Source organism: Rutidosis leptorrhynchoides, chromosome 4 (assembly GCF_046630445.1).
Source record: "Rutidosis leptorrhynchoides isolate AG116_Rl617_1_P2 chromosome 4, CSIRO_AGI_Rlap_v1, whole genome shotgun sequence".
Classification (NCBI taxonomy): domain Eukaryota; kingdom Viridiplantae; phylum Streptophyta; class Magnoliopsida; order Asterales; family Asteraceae; genus Rutidosis; species Rutidosis leptorrhynchoides.
In genome coordinates, this window is record NC_092336.1 from 453,982,668 (window position 1) to 454,002,589 (window position 19,922).

The 19,922-nt window shown below is 34.5% G+C and overlaps 1 long non-coding RNA gene across 1 annotated transcript; it reads left to right on the forward strand.

The window, feature by feature from the left end:
- The first annotated feature begins 248 nt into the window (after positions 1–248).
- On the forward strand, positions 249–4,109 carry LOC139844419 (uncharacterized). The gene is made up of 4 exons (XR_011757935.1): positions 249–879; positions 1,259–1,356; positions 1,720–1,983; positions 3,028–4,109. It is a non-coding gene; the product is annotated as an uncharacterized lncRNA (long non-coding RNA).
- The last annotated feature ends 15,813 nt before the right edge of the window (positions 4,110–19,922 follow it).

Genomic DNA, 19,922 nt, shown 5'->3' on the forward strand with positions numbered 1-19,922 from the left:
ATATATATATATATATATATATATATATATATATATATATATATATATATATATAAAAGTACCTTATATATATAATATAAAAAAAGAAAAAAAGAAATAGACTAAACAAATACCACCTATTGTTTGACTAAAAAAAATAATAAATAAAAAAAATCATAAACTAGTTCCTCCTCTTGTTGACTTAAACTCCATATTGTGTCTTATAAAAAGAAACCCAAACTAGCTCATTCTTTGCATCACAACAATTCACAACAATTCCATCTCCTTCTTTTGTTTCGGCAGTCATATTCCCCAACACCATCACCCTAAACCGATCCCCATCACCATCAAAACAGCCCAACAACCATCGCCACCCTCTGCTGCCATCTGCAGCCTCCAACCGACGCCCAATTACAGCAGCATCCTGCTGCTTCTGCTCGCCAAAACAGCAGCTTTTTGCTGCCCTTTTCGAGCCAAAACAGGCTGCCTTTTTGCAGCTGCAAACCGCCACCATCACAGCTACATTTCCCGCTGTTTTTCTGCAGCTTTTCGCCACTCAAAACAGCCCACAAGCAGGGGCGGATCTACTACCAAGAGAGCGGTAGCACGTGCCACCAGTGAAATAAGTCCATATAGTGTAAAAAATTGGGTTTTTTAGCTAGTGCCACCATTGAATTTTGCTGTTTTTATCTATGTGCTACCAGGAGCGAGCCAGCTCTGTTTGTGAGATTTTATACCAATAGTTTGTGAGAATTTTTTTAAAAAGAGTTTGATGTTTTAATGGAAGGTATATGAGAGTTGTTGAGTTGCAGAGGTTTGGGGTAAAAGAGATGAGAGATGAGAGATGAGAGATGATGAGTGAAAGAGATAATCCTTCTAAGGCCCACAGTATATAATGAAGTATGGTACATATTTCGTATTGAACCTTCATTTTTGAATATATATTCACTTTAAGCCTTATCTTATTTTTAAGTCAAAATACTTGTTTAAAAACCAAACACCTTTATTTGTTACTGTATTGGTTTACGGAGTACTTATTTACGTTTACTCCTAATTTTATTATTTCATGTTCTTAACTTGATATAAAGTGAATTTAATATATAGAGATGTTATCTCATCGTTATAGATGATACAAAAAAAAAAAAAGTTAGAACAGACTTTTATTCAAGCTTAAATGTAGTATGTATAAAGAAAGGAGTCAAAATGAGGCATCCCATGAAATTATAAAAATCCAACAACTAACACGAAAAATATATATGAATCTATACTAAACATCTAGGCATCTTGTTCCAAACAAACAAGCAAATGAGCACGAGAGCAGACTTGACAAAACAAGTGGGAAAGTACATGTGATAGTGCAGATGATACAAAGTTAAGGTATCCGTAAAAAAATACCTACTTTATCCTTTCTAATTTAATAGTCCAATTTTTTTAGTTTGTCCCAAATTCATATATTGTTTCCAGATAAAGAACACCACACAGTTAAATAAAAAAAAATTGTACTCTTAATAAAGTATTCATGTTAAACAAAAATATACACATAAAAAGTCAAAGTCAGTGGTGGTAAAAGTGTAAAGTAAAAAAATACACATTACGATCATGTAATTTATTAAACAGGTGTTTATTATTATTATTATTATTATTATTATTATTATTATTATTATTATTATTATTTAATAGTTTTATTAAATTAATATTATTATTTATTAAAATATTGATTATTATTATGTGTGCTACCAGTGGTCAGGATTCCTAGATCCGCCACTGCCCACAAGTCGCCATTGTTGCTGCTTATTTTGCTGCTGTTCCTACGCGCCAAAACAGCCCCAATTGCGCCCCCAAAACAGGCTATTGCTGCTGCGTTTTTGTTGCTGCTGTCCGCCGCTAAAAGCCACCTCAAACCACAACTTTTTGGCCACGATTTGCTCCTGTTTTTGCTGCTGCTGTTCGGGTTGTTTGTCACCATCAAAACCTCACTTTTTCCTTGTCTATAATCTCTTTAAGGTATCCTACAACCCTAACTAATAATACTTTTATTTGGTTAATTTCTTTAAGTTATATCCTAATGTTTATGAATAATGAATTTGGTTATGAACAATAAATAAGCTTTAAACATGAATAGATGAAGATGGTTAATAAATATGCACATGATTATTAACATGAGTTATGATTAGTAAAGAATGATGAATGTGATTATGAATTATAAGATTAAAAATAAAGATTTTTATGATTAAAAGTTAAGTATGATTAGTATGATGAATATGATATATGTCTGATATGAATTTAAAACATTAGTCATGAGTATTTAAATTAGAAACATGTAATAAAGGTTATGCTATATGTATTATATTATAAGATAATAAATATTGCTAAATATAAGTATTAAGATGATAATGTGATAAAGATGAATAATAAGATTTTAATTAATACTTAGTTGATAAGTTAAAGAGGTGAAAATGTAAAAGATAATTATGGTTAATAATAAAGTGATACTGATAAAAATACATGAGATAAGATAAAAGTTAGACTTATCTAGGTTACTTAAACTTATTGATATAAAATTATAATGATAATAATAAACATAAAAATATAAATTATTATTATACTAAAACCTTTTAATTCAACTAAATTATTATATACTAATTAATAAAACTATAATGTATAATAATACAAAAAATAATATTAACGTGTTATATTCCTATACGCACCTAAAACGTGGAAACTATAATCATACTGATAACGTCTGTCTTATACGAACCTCACTGCTACTTACGGTCATGTGGATGATGTCTAGGTTGCCATGATGGGAATAAGGTTTTGGATTAAACGAAAGGTTGTAGACTTATAGTCCAACTGAAAGATCCTGACCCCCGGTTACATCTGGTCATCCCGACTTACTTGATAGCACCGAGGTTTGAGCAATGTTATACAATATCTAAACTTGATTATAGTGGACACAACTTGATTGCAAACTCAACAACTCATAAGACTCTTATGAAAACTTACTCGTTAGATTGAACAAACTAATGACCAAGCTTATATCTCTAGGTTGAGAACCCGGTCATTTACTCCTGTTCATTCTTCTCTTTCGTGGAAACTTCAACTACTGTTAAGGTGAACTTCATAGCCCCACTTTTTACTATTTCATAACTGTTTACAAACTTTGGGGTGAGACACATGCTTGCTTTTAAAACTGCTTTACGCTTTAGACACAAGTACTCAAAACTGTTACACTGTGCTGCCATGCTATGTTTCATGCTAAATCCCTGCCATGATATCGTTAATTGCTACGCATAACGCAAACTTAGTTATTGTGAGTAGGCTTATTGAGAGCGACGTCTCTAACCAGTTGACCGTTAGTCTTTGGTTACATAATAATGATTTCAACGACACTGACAGTTCAAGGTGTCATAGGGTAACTTTGTTTAGTTTCGATATCATACTGATAATACTAAAAACGAACATATATTTCATAGCCTTATCCTTCCAGAAAGACAAGCTTTTAGTTGCAATTGTTCTATTTACAAGTGATATTCGTTTAAATAATAAAAGGAGAAGACAAAAGGCAGAATTGACGAATTGAAGACGCAATTGACCAGAATGCTCAAAAGTACAAGTTATAATCCAAGTGGTTCAATTTATTGATGTATAACGTCTAAATATTGATAAGAGTACAAGTCGCGGAATGCAAAGTACAAGATATCTAAGCATACGAAAAGACGTTTGAAAATCCGGAACCGGGACATAAACTGAGAAATAACGTACGACTCAACGGAGCTGAAAGTACAAGTCAACTATGCACAAGAATATAATATAATATATAATTAATTATATATATTATATTATATATTATTAAAATTCAGCAGCCCACGTTTTGAAAAGCCAAAAATATCTGATCCAGCTAGCCATGCGATCGCATGGCCTGGAAGAACAATTTCAATGCGATCGCATGGCCCCAAATCCCTGGCCAAGTCTATAAATTGCAACATTTTCAGCCGATTTTGTACACCAAGATTGATTTATTCAATCTTCTTTCTTTCTCTCTATTTTATATTTATATTTATATTATAATTTTAATTTAAGTTAATTTTAATAATAAGGTTATTGTAACAAATGTTTTAAGGTTTTGTAAGTCGAAACTATGTCCGTATAACACTACGCGATTAATACTCATTGTAAGTTATGTTCAACCTTTTTAAATTAATGTCTCGTAACTAAGTTATTATTATGCTTATTTGAGCTGAAGTAATCGTGATGTTAGACTAGATATTAAGACCGGGTTATTGGACTTTGGACCATAATTAATGTTTGGACAAAGACCGACACTTGTGGACATTGGCCTATGGACTATTAATAGATGGGGGGTATTGTCTAATCGAGTGACAACTCATTGGAGTCTGTCGAACCTATCTTCAGATTAATTAACCCAATAATTAATAATGATTATGGTTGTCCTATTTAATGACGTTCATACGAAGTCTATTATAATCATTTAATTAATTATTCGGGTTGGGTAATTGATTATTCAAACTGATCAAGTGGGTAAATTAATATTCATATCTAATTAAAACAGGGGTGGATTACATACAGTGATAACTGGTGTAATTGTTGACAGAAGTGATAACTGCGTCACAGTTTAAATCCTTAATTAGTTGGAATATTTGACTTAGGGTATAAGGTTAATTTGACGAGAACACTCGCACTTTATATTTATGACCGATGGACTATTATGGATAAAAACCAGATAGACGTATCAAATAAACTAGGACAAAGGACAATTAACTCAGGGTAATAAATTAAAATCAAAACGTCAAACATCATGATTACGGAAGTTTAAATAAGCATAATACTTTTATTTCATATTCCATCGCTATTTTATTTACCATCATTTTATTTATCGCAATTTAATTGTCGCAATTTATTTTATTGTCATTTATCTTTACGCAAAATATAAAAATTGACAAACCGGTCGTTAAACGGTAAAAATCCCCTTTTATAATAATAATAATAATAATAATAATAATAATAATAATAATACTATTTTTTATAAATATATATATATATTTTAAAATAAATAAATTTATGTTTTTATAGACACATAACAGCTCCCTGTGGAACGAACCGGACTTACTAAAAACTACACTACTCTACGATTAGGTACACTGCCTATAAGTGTGTATCAAGGTTTAGGTACATCCCATTTGTAATAAATAAATAAAACTTTTGTAAATTGTATCGTAAATAATAGTATTTTATATCCATTTATATACCACTCCGTTGTCACATCAAGTTTTTGGCGCCGCTGCCGGGGATTTGGGGCCATGCGATCGCATGGAAATTGTTCTTCCAGGCCCTGGGTTAATTGTCCTGTCCTAGTTTATTTGATACGTCTATCTGGTTTTTGTCCATAATAGTCCATCGGTCATAAATATAAAGTGCGAGTGTCCTCGTCAAATTACCCTTATACCCGAAGTTAACTATTCCAACTAATTAAGGATTTAAACTGTGACGCAGTTATCACTTCTGTCAATAATTACACCAGTTATCACTGTATGTAATCCACCTCTGTTTTAATTAGATATGAATATTAATTTACCCACTTGATCAGTTTGAATAATCAATTACCCAACCCGAATAATTAATTAAATGATTATAATAGACTCCGTATGAACGTCACTAAATAGGACAACCATAATCATTATTAATTATTGGGTTAATTAATCTGAAGATAGGTTCGACAGACTCCAATGAGTTGTCACTCGATTAGACAATACCCCCCATCTATTAATAGTCCATAGTCCAATGTCCACAAGTGTTGGTCTTTGTCCAAACATTAATTATGGTCCAAAGTCCAATAACCCGGTCTTAATATTTAGTCTAACATCACGATTACTTCGGCTCAAATAAGCATAATAATAACTTAATTACGAGACATTAATTTAAAAAGGTTGAACATAACTTACAATGAGTATTAATCGCGTAGTGTTATACGGACAGAGTTTCGACTTACAAAATCTTAAAACATTTGTTACAATAACCTTATTATTAAAATTAACTTAAATTAAAATTATAATATAAATATAAATATAAAATAGAGAGAAAGAAAGAAGATTGAATAAATCAATCTTGGTGTACAAAATCGGCCGAAAATGTTGCAATTTATAGACTTGGCCAGGGATTTGGGGCCATGCGATCGCATGGAAATTGTTCTTCCAGGCCATGCGATCGCATGGCTAGCTGGATCAGATATTTTTGGCTTTTCAAAACGTGGGCTGCTGAATTTTAATAATATATAATATATAATATAATATATATAATTAATTATATATTATATTATATTATATTATATTCTTGTGCATAGTTGACTTGTACTTTCAGATCCGTTGAGTCGTACGTTATTTCTCGGTTTATGTCCCGGTTCCGGATTTTCGAACGTCTTTTCGTATGCTTAGATATCTTGTACTTTGCGTTCCGCGACTTGTACTCTTATCAATATTTAGACGTTATTCATCAATAAATTGAACCACTTGGATTATAACTTGTACTTTTGAGCATTCTGGTCAATTGCGTCTTCAATTCGTCAATTCTGCCTTTTGTCTTCTCCTTTTATTATTTAAACGAATATCACTTGTAAATAGAACAATTGTAACTAAAAGCTTGTCTTTCTGGAAGGATAATGCTATGAAATATATGTTCATTTTTAGCATTATCAAATATTCTCACACTTGAGCGTTGCTTGTCCTCGAGCAATAGAGAACTTAAATCTTCACACTAATCACTTCTTTATTCTTCACACTTTATACATCAGTGATTTTGATACAGCAGTATGAACAATGATAGTAACGTTGTGGTTTACAGTCCCACATGACTATAAAAATTTAGATCCTTTAGGAAATAGGATCTTTATGAAAACATTTGATCTTTTGAAAATTCAAGCTAGATTTTACCCTAGACAGGTTTTCCGGAATAACCCTTCATCGGTGTTTGCGAAATTGTTTTTGTGGGTTGTGGGTTTCAGATTTTAAAATTTTAGCTCAAAACTTGTGGTTTTGCGTCACCCACTTGCTAACCTTGTATTAGGAAAGCACACGTCCAGTCTACTTGTCCCGTATATTACCTTTCGGTAAACGACCTTCCGGTTGTAAAGGAAAGCGATGAACAAGCAACTGTTAAGGCGATGTCTAATGACATGCAGATAATCATGGTCTAAAACGTGTCGGATGCAGTTACTATCCTTTGTAGGAGCAATAGTAAAGACCATCCTATAGTTTTTCGGTCTGGCACAAGGTCCTGTCTTCGACCATGCTATGCAACCACCGTTCTTACGGTTGACACCCGAATTGGTTCAGGTGACCTAATGAATTCTGATGAAATCTTAGGATTTTACGTTCAATGGTAATGAACGCATTGAAAATAGGTTTTTCAGAAAACAAATCGGTTTTAATTTTGATCAAAATATTTTCTCGTTCAAGCTCGAGTTTAGATATCATTGAATTCCATGAGTTTGAATTCTCAATCTTTAAGGTCAATCTCAAGGATTGAGTAATATCAGGCTTAAAAGCTGATTATTGATCTTTAAGGAGATTATCCTTTCTGGAGATCTGATTCATTACTCTTATCCAGCTAATTTGCACGGCACCCTCCCCATTTTACGAGATAGATCCTCTCATGGTTAGGATAAGTCTGACCACTTGGCGACCCTGTATGATGCTGAGGTCCGTGGATTTCCTGCTGATTTTAGAGATGACTTTTCTAGATTTTTCGTCAACCTACAGCTGGTCTGGACGACAACTTCTTCACCTAAATCAAGAAGCGCTTGTCTTTTTCAGAAGACTTTACTTCCTATAATGATGGAATTGATTCATCGTGTAGATCCATCTTTCTTTCATTTATATTACAGTAAACCGGGTAAAACTGATTAGTTTAGTCCAAAGCAAAAGTACCTGCAATAATCTTGACAAAAAATATGTGATATATGTTTTAAAGAACTTGGTAATTCTTCCCACACTTAGCTTTTATTTATTTTTTTCTTTGCCTTTTTATTCTCCTCTATTTCATTTTAAATGAATTCTCGCATTTAAGGTTGTTTCTCAATTTATGTCCTTTTTGAGGTAACAATAATTTCGGTAATAAAACCTAGTTTTATCGTTCATAAATATGTATAAACATGATTTTGAATTCATTTAATTGAAAATTTTTCAAATTTTTACAAAATTTGGCAATTAAACTAAGTGTATTAATAATATGTTTAAACCAAAAGAATTTAATCCCTTCCCACACTTAAGATCTTGCAATGCCCTCATTTGCAAGAAATCAGTAAAAATTTAAATTTATGAGGGTGATTAGCGTAGAAAAATGATTAAAATTTTACCAAAGTTTCCAAACATATTATTGTTTGTTTGAATGATAAATGGTATACATCATTTGTTCATTCTGTCATTTGTTACATCACATTTGTTTTTCATCTTGTCGTCAAAATTAGTAGCTTTTGCTGAACTTAATGCCAGTCTTTGAAAATGCAATGTTTTACCCTGTTGTGTACAATTGACAATATACATACAATACAGATATAAACATGCAATAATTTGAAATGGGACTTAGAATCCCACTTTCAAATTATAAATACAATATATGAACATAATAATAATAAAAGTTTTAAAAACTACAAAATAAAAAATATAATTGTTTAAACATAACAAGAAAGAAAATGTTAGAAACATAGATAATAAACAATGGAACAAATGATCAATCTGGATACGGGTTCCAGTTCATGTTGTCTTTCGGGTTCCATTATTGGTGATACGTGTCCTGGTAGGCTTGGTTCGGGTCATAAAGGTTGTAGGGTGGTCTCATATCGGGCTGAAATGGTGGATAGTATGCAGGTTGAATTGGAATGTAGTTCTGTGGTACCTGATATGATAGATGGCTCATGATTTGGTGCTGATGAACGTCCCATCTATCATGCTGTCGCTGCCTCGATTGCTCGTACTCATCTGCAGCTCTCCACTGTACATACTGATTATGCCGACTCTCGGCATTCATTTCCAACTCATCTATCCGCTGATATACATCAATATAACTATCTCGTACAACTTCCCTAATATCAGCCGCTTCCTCCATTTCCTCATCTGAGCCCCTTTCCACTTGTGGCCTGCTACCCTGATATGGTACTGCCCTATTCTGTCTCCGTGACAGTACCTGTGCCCCCTGATAAACCGAAAGACCTATAGGTTCGGTTTGTTCCGGAACCTCAATCATTGGACCCCCTTGATACATATTTACACTCAAATACTCTCCTATTAGAGTGACAAATATACCACCCCCTATTATGCCGTCTTCTTGTATACCTTCTACAATTCTAGACAAATAATATCCAACGCCATAGGGGATGTTGAGAAAGCCTCTTGGGTCTCTAATATACTTAAGGTAAAATAAATCATGTAACGTAATCGTTTCCTTATTTTTACCCCGTTGTGTAATCGAGTTTGCTAAAAACCTGTGAATTACGTGAAGCTCTGCTCTGTCAATATCTAAATAGGAGTGTTTTCCACCGCGCTTAAACACATTAAATTTTGACATTCGCCTCCAAATGGCATTAGCGTCAAAATTTCTATCTACCCTATCACCTTCATAAATCAAAGTTGTACAATCAGGTGATAATAAATCAGCGGGGGTGTAAATGAGTAAGGCCCTAGCCATGTCCAATAGGGACATCCTGTACATCCTACCTCCAAGCAAAAATCTAATAAAACTCCTATCTTCTAACAAAGATATATCAGTATTAATTACAATGGTTCTCATCAATTCAACGCACCACTCCTTATATACCAGCCTACGTATGGTAAACAAACGTTCCTAATCATGAAACAAAGAGTTTCCATACCTTTGGATCAGCAAATTCCTAACCGGGTCGGCTAGGTGAACCGTCTCTAAAGGCGCCCAATCTATTACCCTTGGTACTTCCACATTTTTCGTGTAAAGCTTATGTTTGTTGCGTTGGTACCTCTGATAATCTATCCAGTATCATTCAAATCTCAGATTGGGATGTAATTCTTGCTCATGAACAAATGGGTGAACTATTAATTCGAGCGACTGAAACTGTCGGTAGGCATTAGAGAATTCTGGGTTGGGCTCATGGTATGGCAAGTGTTGATCATAATGTTGCTGTTCTTGTTGTTGCTCAGGTTGTGGCTCTGGTTGTGGCTTTGGTTGTGGTTCTGGTTGTGGTTCTGGCTCTGGTTGTCTTGAAGATGATCCACAGCCATCAGTATTTGTATTTCTCTGCAAAACACATTAGAGACAAAATTTTGTGCATCCAAATAATGTATTAGTGTTAGCAAAATAACAAATCAAAATAATTACAATAACATGTTTAATCAATATTAAACCTATAACATTTTCATAAATTTAACAATTCTATATTTTTTTAAATAAGCATATATGAAAATGTATACAATGTTCATAAGCATTCATCTTCTAAAACATGTCAAAAATAATCATTATAGCAATTAAACGAGTTCCAAATCGCATTCATATCAAATTAATCAAGTTCATGCATTTTTGACTTAAAAAGTCAACAATCTTGCTCAAAAATCATGTTTAGGATCAAAGTTTGGATCATTTAGCAACCTAAATGAAATGTCCCGTTCTTATTGATTAAAAACGTTCCATATTAATTGATTTCGTTGCGAGGTTTTGACCTCTATATGAGACGTTTTTCAAAGACTGCATTCATTTTTAAACAAACCATAACCTTTATTTCATCAATAAAGGTTTAAAAAGCTTTACGTAGATTATCAAATAATGATAATCTAATATATCCTGTTTACACACGACCATTACATAATGGTTTACAATACAAATATGTTACAACAAAATAAGTTTCTTGAATGCAGTTTTTACACAATATCATACAAGCATGGACTCCAAATCTTGTCCTTATTTAAGTATGTGACAGCGGAAGCTCTTAATAATCACCTGAGAATAAACATGCTTAAAACGTCAACAAAAATGTTGGTGAGTTATAGGTTTAACCTATATATATCAAATCGTAACAATAGACCACAAGATTTCATATTTCAATACACATCCCATACATAGAGATAAAAATCATTCATATGGTGAACACCTGGTAACCGACAATAACAAGATGCATATATAAGAATATCCCCATCATTCCGGGACACCCTTCGGATATGATATAAATTTCGAAGTACTAAAGCATCCGGTACTTTGGATGGGGTTTGTTAGGCCCAATAGATCTATCTTTAGGATTCGCGTCAATTAGGGTGTCTGTTCCCTAATTCTTAGATTACCAGACTTAATAAAAAGGGGCATATTCGATTTCGATAATTCAACCATAGAATGTAGTTTCACGTACTTGTGTCTATTTTGTAAATCATTTATAAAACCTGCATGTATTCTCATCCCAAAAATATTAGATTTTAAAAGTGGGACTATAACTCACTTTCACAGATTTTTACTTCGTCGGGAAGTAAGACTTGGCCACTGGTTGATTCACGAACCTATAACAATATATACATATATATCAAAGTATGTTCAAAATATATTTACAACACTTTTAATATATTTTGATGTTTTAAGTTTATTAAGTCAGCTGTCCTCGTTAGTAACCTACAACTAGTTGTCCACAGTTAGATGTACAGAAATAAATCGATAAATATTATCTTGAATCAATCCACGACCCATTGTATACGTATCTCAGTATTGATCACAACTCAAACTATATATATTTTGGAATCAACCTCAACCCTGTATAGCTAACTCCAACATTCACATATAGAGTGTCTATGGTTGTTCCGAAATATATATAGATGTGTCGACATGATAGGTCGAAACATTGTATACGTGTCTATGGTATCTCAAGATTACATAATATATAATACAAGTTGATTAAGTTATGGTTGGAATAGATTTGTTACCAATTTTCACGTAGCTAAAATGAGAAAAATTATCCAATCTTGTTTTACCCATAACTTCTTCATTTTAAATCCGTTTTGAGTGAATCAAATTGCTATGGTTTCATATTGAACTCTATTTTATGAATCTAAACAAAAAAAGTATAGGTTTCTAGTCGGAAAAATAAGTTACAAGTCGTTTTTATAAAGGTAGTCATTTCAGTCGAAAGAACGACGTCTAGATGACCATTTTAGAAAACATACTTCCACTTTGAGTTTAACCATAATTTTTGGATATAGTTTCATGTTCATAATAAAAATCATTTTCTCAGAATAACAACTTTTAAATCAAAGTTTATCATAGTTTTTAATTAACTAACCCAAAACAGCCCGCGGTGTTACTACGACGGCGTAAATCCGGTTTTACGGTGTTTTTCGTGTTTCCAGGTTTTAAATCATTAAGTTAGCATATCATATAGATATAGAACATGTGTTTAGTTGATTTTAAAAGTCAAGTTAGAAGGATTAACTTTTGTTTGCGAACAAGTTTAGAATTAACTAAACTATGTTCTAGTGATTACAAGTTTAAACCTTCGAATAAGATAGCTTTATATGTATGAATCGAATGATGTTATGAACATCATTACTACCTTAAGTTCCTTGGATGAACCTACTGGAAAAGAGAAAAATGGATCTAGCTTCAATGGATCCTTGGATGGCTCAAAGTTCTTGAAGCAAAATCATGACACGAAAACAAGTTCAAGTAAGATCATCACTTGAAATAAGATTGTTATAGTTATAGAAATTGAACCAAAGTTTGAATATGATTATTACCTTGTATTAGAATGATAACCTACTGTAAGAAACAAAGATTTCTTGAGGTTGGATGATCACCTTACAAGATTGGAAGTGAGCTAGCAAACTTGAAAGTATGCTTGATTTTATGAAACTAGAACTTTTGGAATTTATGAAGAACACTTAGAACTTGAAGATAGAACTTGAGAGAGTTCAATTAGATGAAGAAAATTGAAGAATGAAAGTGTTTGTAGGTGTTTTTGGTCGTTGGTGTATGGATTAGATATAAAGGATATGTAATTTTGTTTTCATGTAAATAAGTCATGAATGATTACTCATATTTTTGTAATCTTATGAGATATTTCATGCTAGTTGCCAAATGATGGTTCCCACATGTGTTAGGTGACTCACATGGGCTGCTAAGAGCTGATCATTGGAGTGTATATACCAATAGTACATACATCTAAAAGCTGTGTATTGTACGAGTACGAATACGGGTGCATACGAGTAGAATTGTTGATGAAACTGAACGAGAATGTAATTGTAAGCATTTTTGTTAAGTAGAAGTATTTTGATAAGTGTATTGAAGTCTTTAAAAAGTGTATAAATACATATTAAAACACTACATGTATATACATTTTAACTGAGTCGTTAAGTCATCGTTAGTCGTTACATGTAAGTGTTGTTTTGAAACCTTTAGGTTAACGATCTTGTTAAATGTTGTTAACCCAATGTTTATAATAACAAAAGAGATTTTAAATTATTATATTATCATGATATTATGATGTACGAATATCTCTTAATATGATATATATACATTAAATGTCGTTACAACGATAAACGTTACATATATGTCTCGTTTCAAAATCATTAAGTTAGTAGTCTTGTTTTTACATATGTAGTTCATTGTTAATATAATTAATGATATGTTTACTTATCATAATATCATGTTAACTATATATATAACCATATATATGTCATCATATAGTTTTTTTTACAAGTTTTAACGTTCGTGAATCACCGGTCAACTTGGGTGGTCAATTGTCTATATGAAACCTATTTCAATTAATCAAGTCTTAACAAGTTTGATTGCTTAACATGTTGGAAACATTTAATCATGTAAACATCAATCTCAATTAATATATATAAACATGGAAAAGTTCGGGTCACTACAGTACCTACCCGTTAAATAAATTTCGTCCCGAAATTTTAAGCTGTTGAAGGTGTTGACGAATCTTCTGGAAATAGATGCGGGTATTTCTTCTTCATCTGATCTTCACGCTCCCAGGTGAACTCGGGTCCTCTACGAGCATTCCATCGAACCTTAACAATTGGTATCTTGTTTTGCTTAAGTCTTTTAACCTCACGATCCATTATTTCGACGGGTTCTTCGATGAATTGGAGTTTTTCGTTGATTTGGATTTCATCTAACGGAATAGTGAGATCTTCTTTAGCAAAACATTTCTTCAAATTCGAGACGTGGAAAGTGTTATGTACAGCCGCGAGTTGTTGAGGTAACTCAAGTCGGTAAGCTACTGGTCCGACACGATCAATAATCTTGAATGGTCCAATATACCTTGGATTTAATTTCCCTCGTTTACCAAATCGAACAACGCCTTTCCAAGGTGAAACTTTAAGCATGACCATCTCTCCAATTTCAAATTCTATATCTTTTCTTTTAATGTCAGCGTAGCTCTTTTGTCGACTTTGGGCGGTTTTCAACCGTTGTTGAATTTGGATGATCTTCTCGGTAGTTTCTTGTATAATCTCCGGACCCGTAATCTGTCTATCCCCCACCTCACTCCAACAAATCGGAGACCTGCACTTTCTACCATAAAGTGCTTCAAACGGCACCATCTCAATGCTTGAATGGTAGCTGTTGTTGTAGGAAAATTCTGCTAACGGTAGATGTCGATCCCAACTGTTTCCGAAATCAATAACACATGCTCGTAGCATGTCTTCAAGCGTTTGTATCGTCCTTTCACTCTGCCCATCAGTTTGTGGATGATAGGCAGTACTCATGTCTAAACGAGTTCCTAATGCTTGCTGTAATGTCTGCCAGAATCTTGAAATAAATCTGCCATCCCTATCAGAGATAATAGAGATTGGTATTCCATGTCTGGAGACGACTTCCTTCAAATACAGTCGTGCTAACTTCTCCATCTTGTCATCTTCTCTTATTGGTAGGAAGTGTGCTGATTTGGTGAGACGATCAACTATTACCCAAATAGTATCAAAACCACTTGCAGTCCTTGGCAATTTAGTGATGAAATCCATGGTAATGTTTTCCCATTTCCATTCCGGGATTTCGGGTTGTTGAAGTAGACCTGATGGTTTCTGATGCTCAGCTTTGACCTTAGAACACGTCAAACATTCTCCTACGTATTTAGCAACATCGGCTTTCATACCCGGCCACCAAAAATGTTTCTTGAGATCCTTGTACATCTTCCCCGTTCCAGGATGTATTGAGTATCTGGTTTTATGAGCTTCTCTAAGTACCATTTCTCTCATATCTCCAAATTTTGGTACCCAAATCCTTTCAGCCCTATACCGGGTTCCGTCTTCCCGAATATTAAGATGTTTCTCCGATCCTTTGGGTATTTCATCCTTTAAATTTCCCTCTTTTAAAACTCCTTGTTGCGCCTCCTTTATTTGAGTAGTAATGTTATTATGAATCATTATATTCATAGATTTTACTCGAATGGGTTCTCTATCCTTCCTGCTCAAGGCATCGGCTACCACATTTGCCTTCCCCGGGTGGTAACGAATCTCAAAATCGTAATCATTCAATAATTCAATCCACCTACGCTGCCTCATATTCAGTTGTTTCTGATTAAATATGTGTTGAAGACTTTTGTGGTCGGTATATATAATACTTTTGACCCCATATAAGTAGTGCCTCCAAGTCTTTAATGCAAAAACAACCGCGCCTAATTCCAAATCATGCGTCGTATAATTTTGTTCGTGAATCTTCAATTGTCTAGACGCATAAGCAATCACCTTCGTTCGTTGCATTAATACACAACCGAGACCTTGCTTTGATGCGTCACAATAAATCACAAAATCATCATTCCCTTCAGGCAATGACAATATAGGTGCCGTAGTTAGCTTTTTCTTCAATAACTGAAACGCTTTCTCTTGTTCATCATTCCATTCAAATTTCTTCCCTTTATGCGTTAATGCAGTCAAGGGTTTTGCTATTCTGGAAAAGTCTTGGATGAACCTTCTGTAGTAACCAGCTAGTCCTAAAAACTGGCGTATGTGTTTCGGAGTTTTCGGGGTTTCCCACTTTTCAACAGTTTCTATCTTTGCCGGATCCACCTTAATACCTTCTTTGTTCACTATGTGACCGAGGAATTGAACTTCTTCCAACCAAAATGCACACTTTGAAAACTTAGCGTACAATTCTTCCTTCCTCAATACTTCTAACACTTTTCTCAAATGTTCACCGTGTTCTTGGTCATTCTTTGAGTAAATAAGTATGTCATCAATGAAAACAATGACAAACTTGTCAAGGTATGGTCCACACACTCGGTTCATAAGGTCCATGAACACAGCTGGTGCATTAGTTAAACCAAACGGCATGACCATAAACTCGTAATGACCGTAACGTGTTCTGAAAGCAGTCTTTGGAATATCATCTTCTTTCACCCGCATTTGATGATACCCGGAACGTAAGTCAATCTTTGAATAAACAGACGAGCCTTGTAGTTGATCAAATAAGTCGTCGATTCTCGGTAGTGGGTAGCGGTTCTTGATGGTAAGTTTGTTCAACTCTCGGTAGTCGATACACAACCTGAATGTACCATCTTTCTTCTTGACAAACAAAACAGGAGCTCCCCACGGTGATGTGCTTGGTCGAATGAAACCACGCTCTAAAAGTTCTTGTAATTGGCTTTGCAGTTCTTTCATCTCGCTGGGTGCGAGTCTGTAAGGAGCACGAGCTATTGGTGCAGCTCCTGGTACAAGATCTATTTGAAATTCAACGGATCGATGTGGGGGTAATCCCGGTAATTCTTTCGGAAATACATCGGGAAATTCTTTTGCAATGGGAACATCATTGATGCTCTTTTCTTCAGTTTGTACTTTCTCGACGTGTGCTAGAACAGCATAGCAACCTTTTCTTATTAGTTTTTGTGCCTTCAAATTACTAATAAGATGTAGCTTCGTGTTGCCCTTTTCTCCGTACACCATTAAGGGTTTTCCTTTTTCTCGTATAATGCGAATTGCATTTTTGTAACAAACGATCTCCGCTTTCACTTCTTTCAACCAGTCCATACCGATTATCACATCAAAACTCCCTAACTCTACTGGTATCAAATCAATCTTAAATGTTTCGTTAACCAGTTTAATTTCTCGATTCCGACATATATTATCTGCTGAAATTAATTTACCATTTGCTAATTCGAGTAAAAATTTACTATCCAAAGGCGTCAATGGACAACTTAATTTAGCACAAAAATCTCTACTCATATAGCTTCTATCCGCACCCGAATCAAATAAAACGTAAGCAGATTTATTGTCAATAAGAAACGTACCCGTAACAAGCTCCGGGTCTTCCTGTGCCTCTACCGCATTAATATTGAAAACTCTTCCACGGCCTTGTCCATTCGTGTTCTCCTGGTTCGGGCAATTTCTAATAATGTGGCCTGGTTTTCCACATTTATAACAAACTACATTGGCATAACTTGCTCCGACACTACTTGCTCCGCCATTACTCGTTCCGACACCATTTGTTCCTTTCGTTCTATTAACCCCTGGTCCGTAGACCTCACACTTCGCCGCGCTATGACCATTTCTTTTACACTTGTTGCAAAATTTGGTGCAGAAACCCGAGTGATTCTTTTCACACCTTTGGCATAGTTGCTTCTGATTGTTGTTGTTGTTGCGGTTATTATTGTTGTTGGGATGATTGTTGTAGTTGCTGTTGTTGTTGTTGTTGTTGTTGTTGTTGGGCCGTTTGTTGTAGTTGCGATTGATGTTGCGATTGTTGGGATAATTGTTGCGATTATTGTTGTAATTGCTGTTGTTGTTGTATTGGTGATTCTTATCACCGTTTTCCTCCCACTTTCTTTTGACTTGCTTCACATTGGCCTCTTCAGCAGTCTGTTCTTTAATTCTTTCTTCAATCTGGTTCACTAGTTTGTGAGCCATTCTACATGCCTGTTGTATGGAGGCGGGCTCGTGTGAACTTATATCTTCTTGGATTCTTTCCGGTAATCCTTTCACAAACGCGTCGATCTTCTCTTCCTCATCTTCGAATGCTCCCGGACACAATAGGCACAATTCTGTGAATCGTCTTTCGTACGTGGTAATATCAAATCCTTGGGTTCGTAACCCTCTAAGTTCTGTCTTGAGCTTATTGACCTCGGTTCTGGGACGGTACTTCTCGTTCATCAAGTACTTGAATGCTGACCACGGTAGTGCGTACGCATCATCTTGTCCCACTTGCTCTAGATAGGTATTCCACCATGTTAACGCAGAACCTGTGAAGGTATGCGTAGCGTACTTCACTTTGTCCTCTTCAGTACACTTACTTATGGCAAACACCGATTCAACCTTCTCGGTCCACCGTTTCAATCCGATCGGTCCTTCGGTTCCATCAAATTCCAAAGGTTTGCAGGCAGTGAATTCTTTGTAGGTGCATCCTACACTATTTCCTGTACTGCTAGATCCAAGGTTATTGTTGGTATGTAGCGCAGCCTGTACTGCGGCTATGTTTGAAGCTAGAAAAGTACGGAATTCCTCTTCATTCATATTCACGGTGTGTCGAGTAGTCGGTGCCATTTCCTTCAAAATAGTTAAATGGAACAAGTTAATCATACAGAATATTAAGAGTAGTTAATAGTATTTCGTAGCATAATATGAACTCATTTATAAAAGCTTTTTCTTCATATTAGCGTTTTATAAGTTTAAATTCGGGTAGTACCTACCCGTTAAGTTCATACTTAGTAGCTAATATACAATTCAACTACTACAATTCTATATGAAAAACTGATTATAATAATATTTCGCGTTCAAACTTTTATACAATATTTTACAAACTTACAATACCGCTTATTTTACATAAAGCATGAAATATAGCACACAATAACTTTGATACAAGATAGTTGTGAAGACAATTCTAGCTAGTACACAAGTCGTTCAGCAAAGGCAATAAATACACGTAATTCATACGTCCAGAAACAAGTCATGCATTCTGGTTTTACTAGGACTACTTCCCATCCTTGGTCTTGTGCAACATAACCGTTATGGCCGTTGATAAGACAGCGTGTTGTAACGTCATCAAAGGGACGAGGGTTACGTAATGTCCAACAGTCCCGTAATAATCTAAAAACCTCATTTCTTACCCCACTCCGTCACTTGTGGAAACGTTTTGTTTAATAGTTGTAGCCCGATGTTCTTGTTCTCACTTTGGTGAGAAGCGAACATTACTAATCCGTAAGCATAACATGCTTCTTTATGTTGCATGTTAGCCGCTTTTTCTAAATCACGAAGTCCAATATTCGGATATATTGAGTCAAAATAATTTCTTAACCCGTTGCGTAAAATAGCATTTGGGTTCCCCGCAATATATGCGTCAAAGTAAACACATCGTAACTTATGGGTTTCCCAATGTGATATCCCCCATCTTTCAAACGAAAGTCTCTTATAAACCAAGACATTCTTGGAACGTTCTTCGAATGTCTTACAAACTGATCTCGCCTTAAATAGTTGTGCCGAAGAATTCTGGCCGACTCTAGACAAGATTTCATCAATCATGTCTCCGGGTAGGTCTCTTAAAATATTGGATTGTCTATCCATTTTGTATTTTTAAACTGTAAAATAGACAAGAGTTAGATTCATAAAAAAAAAATACTTATTAATACAAGCAATTTTTACATATATCATAAAGCATAAGAACACTATATTCCATATATTACACCACACGAATACAACTATCTTATTCCGACTCGCTCGTTTCTTCTTCTTCGGTTTTGGTTCGTTTTGCCAAGTTTCTAGGGATATATGATGTTCCCCTAATACGAACCGTCGTTGTCCACATTGGTTTAGAAAAACCTGGTGGTTTAGAGGTTCCCGGGTCATTGTTACAACTTAAGGACTTCGGGGGTTGACGATACATATAAAGTTCATCGGGGTTGGAATTAGATTTCTCTATTTTTATGCCCTTTCCCTTATTATTTTCTTTTGCCTTTTTAAATTCAGTTGGGGTAATTTCTATAACATCAT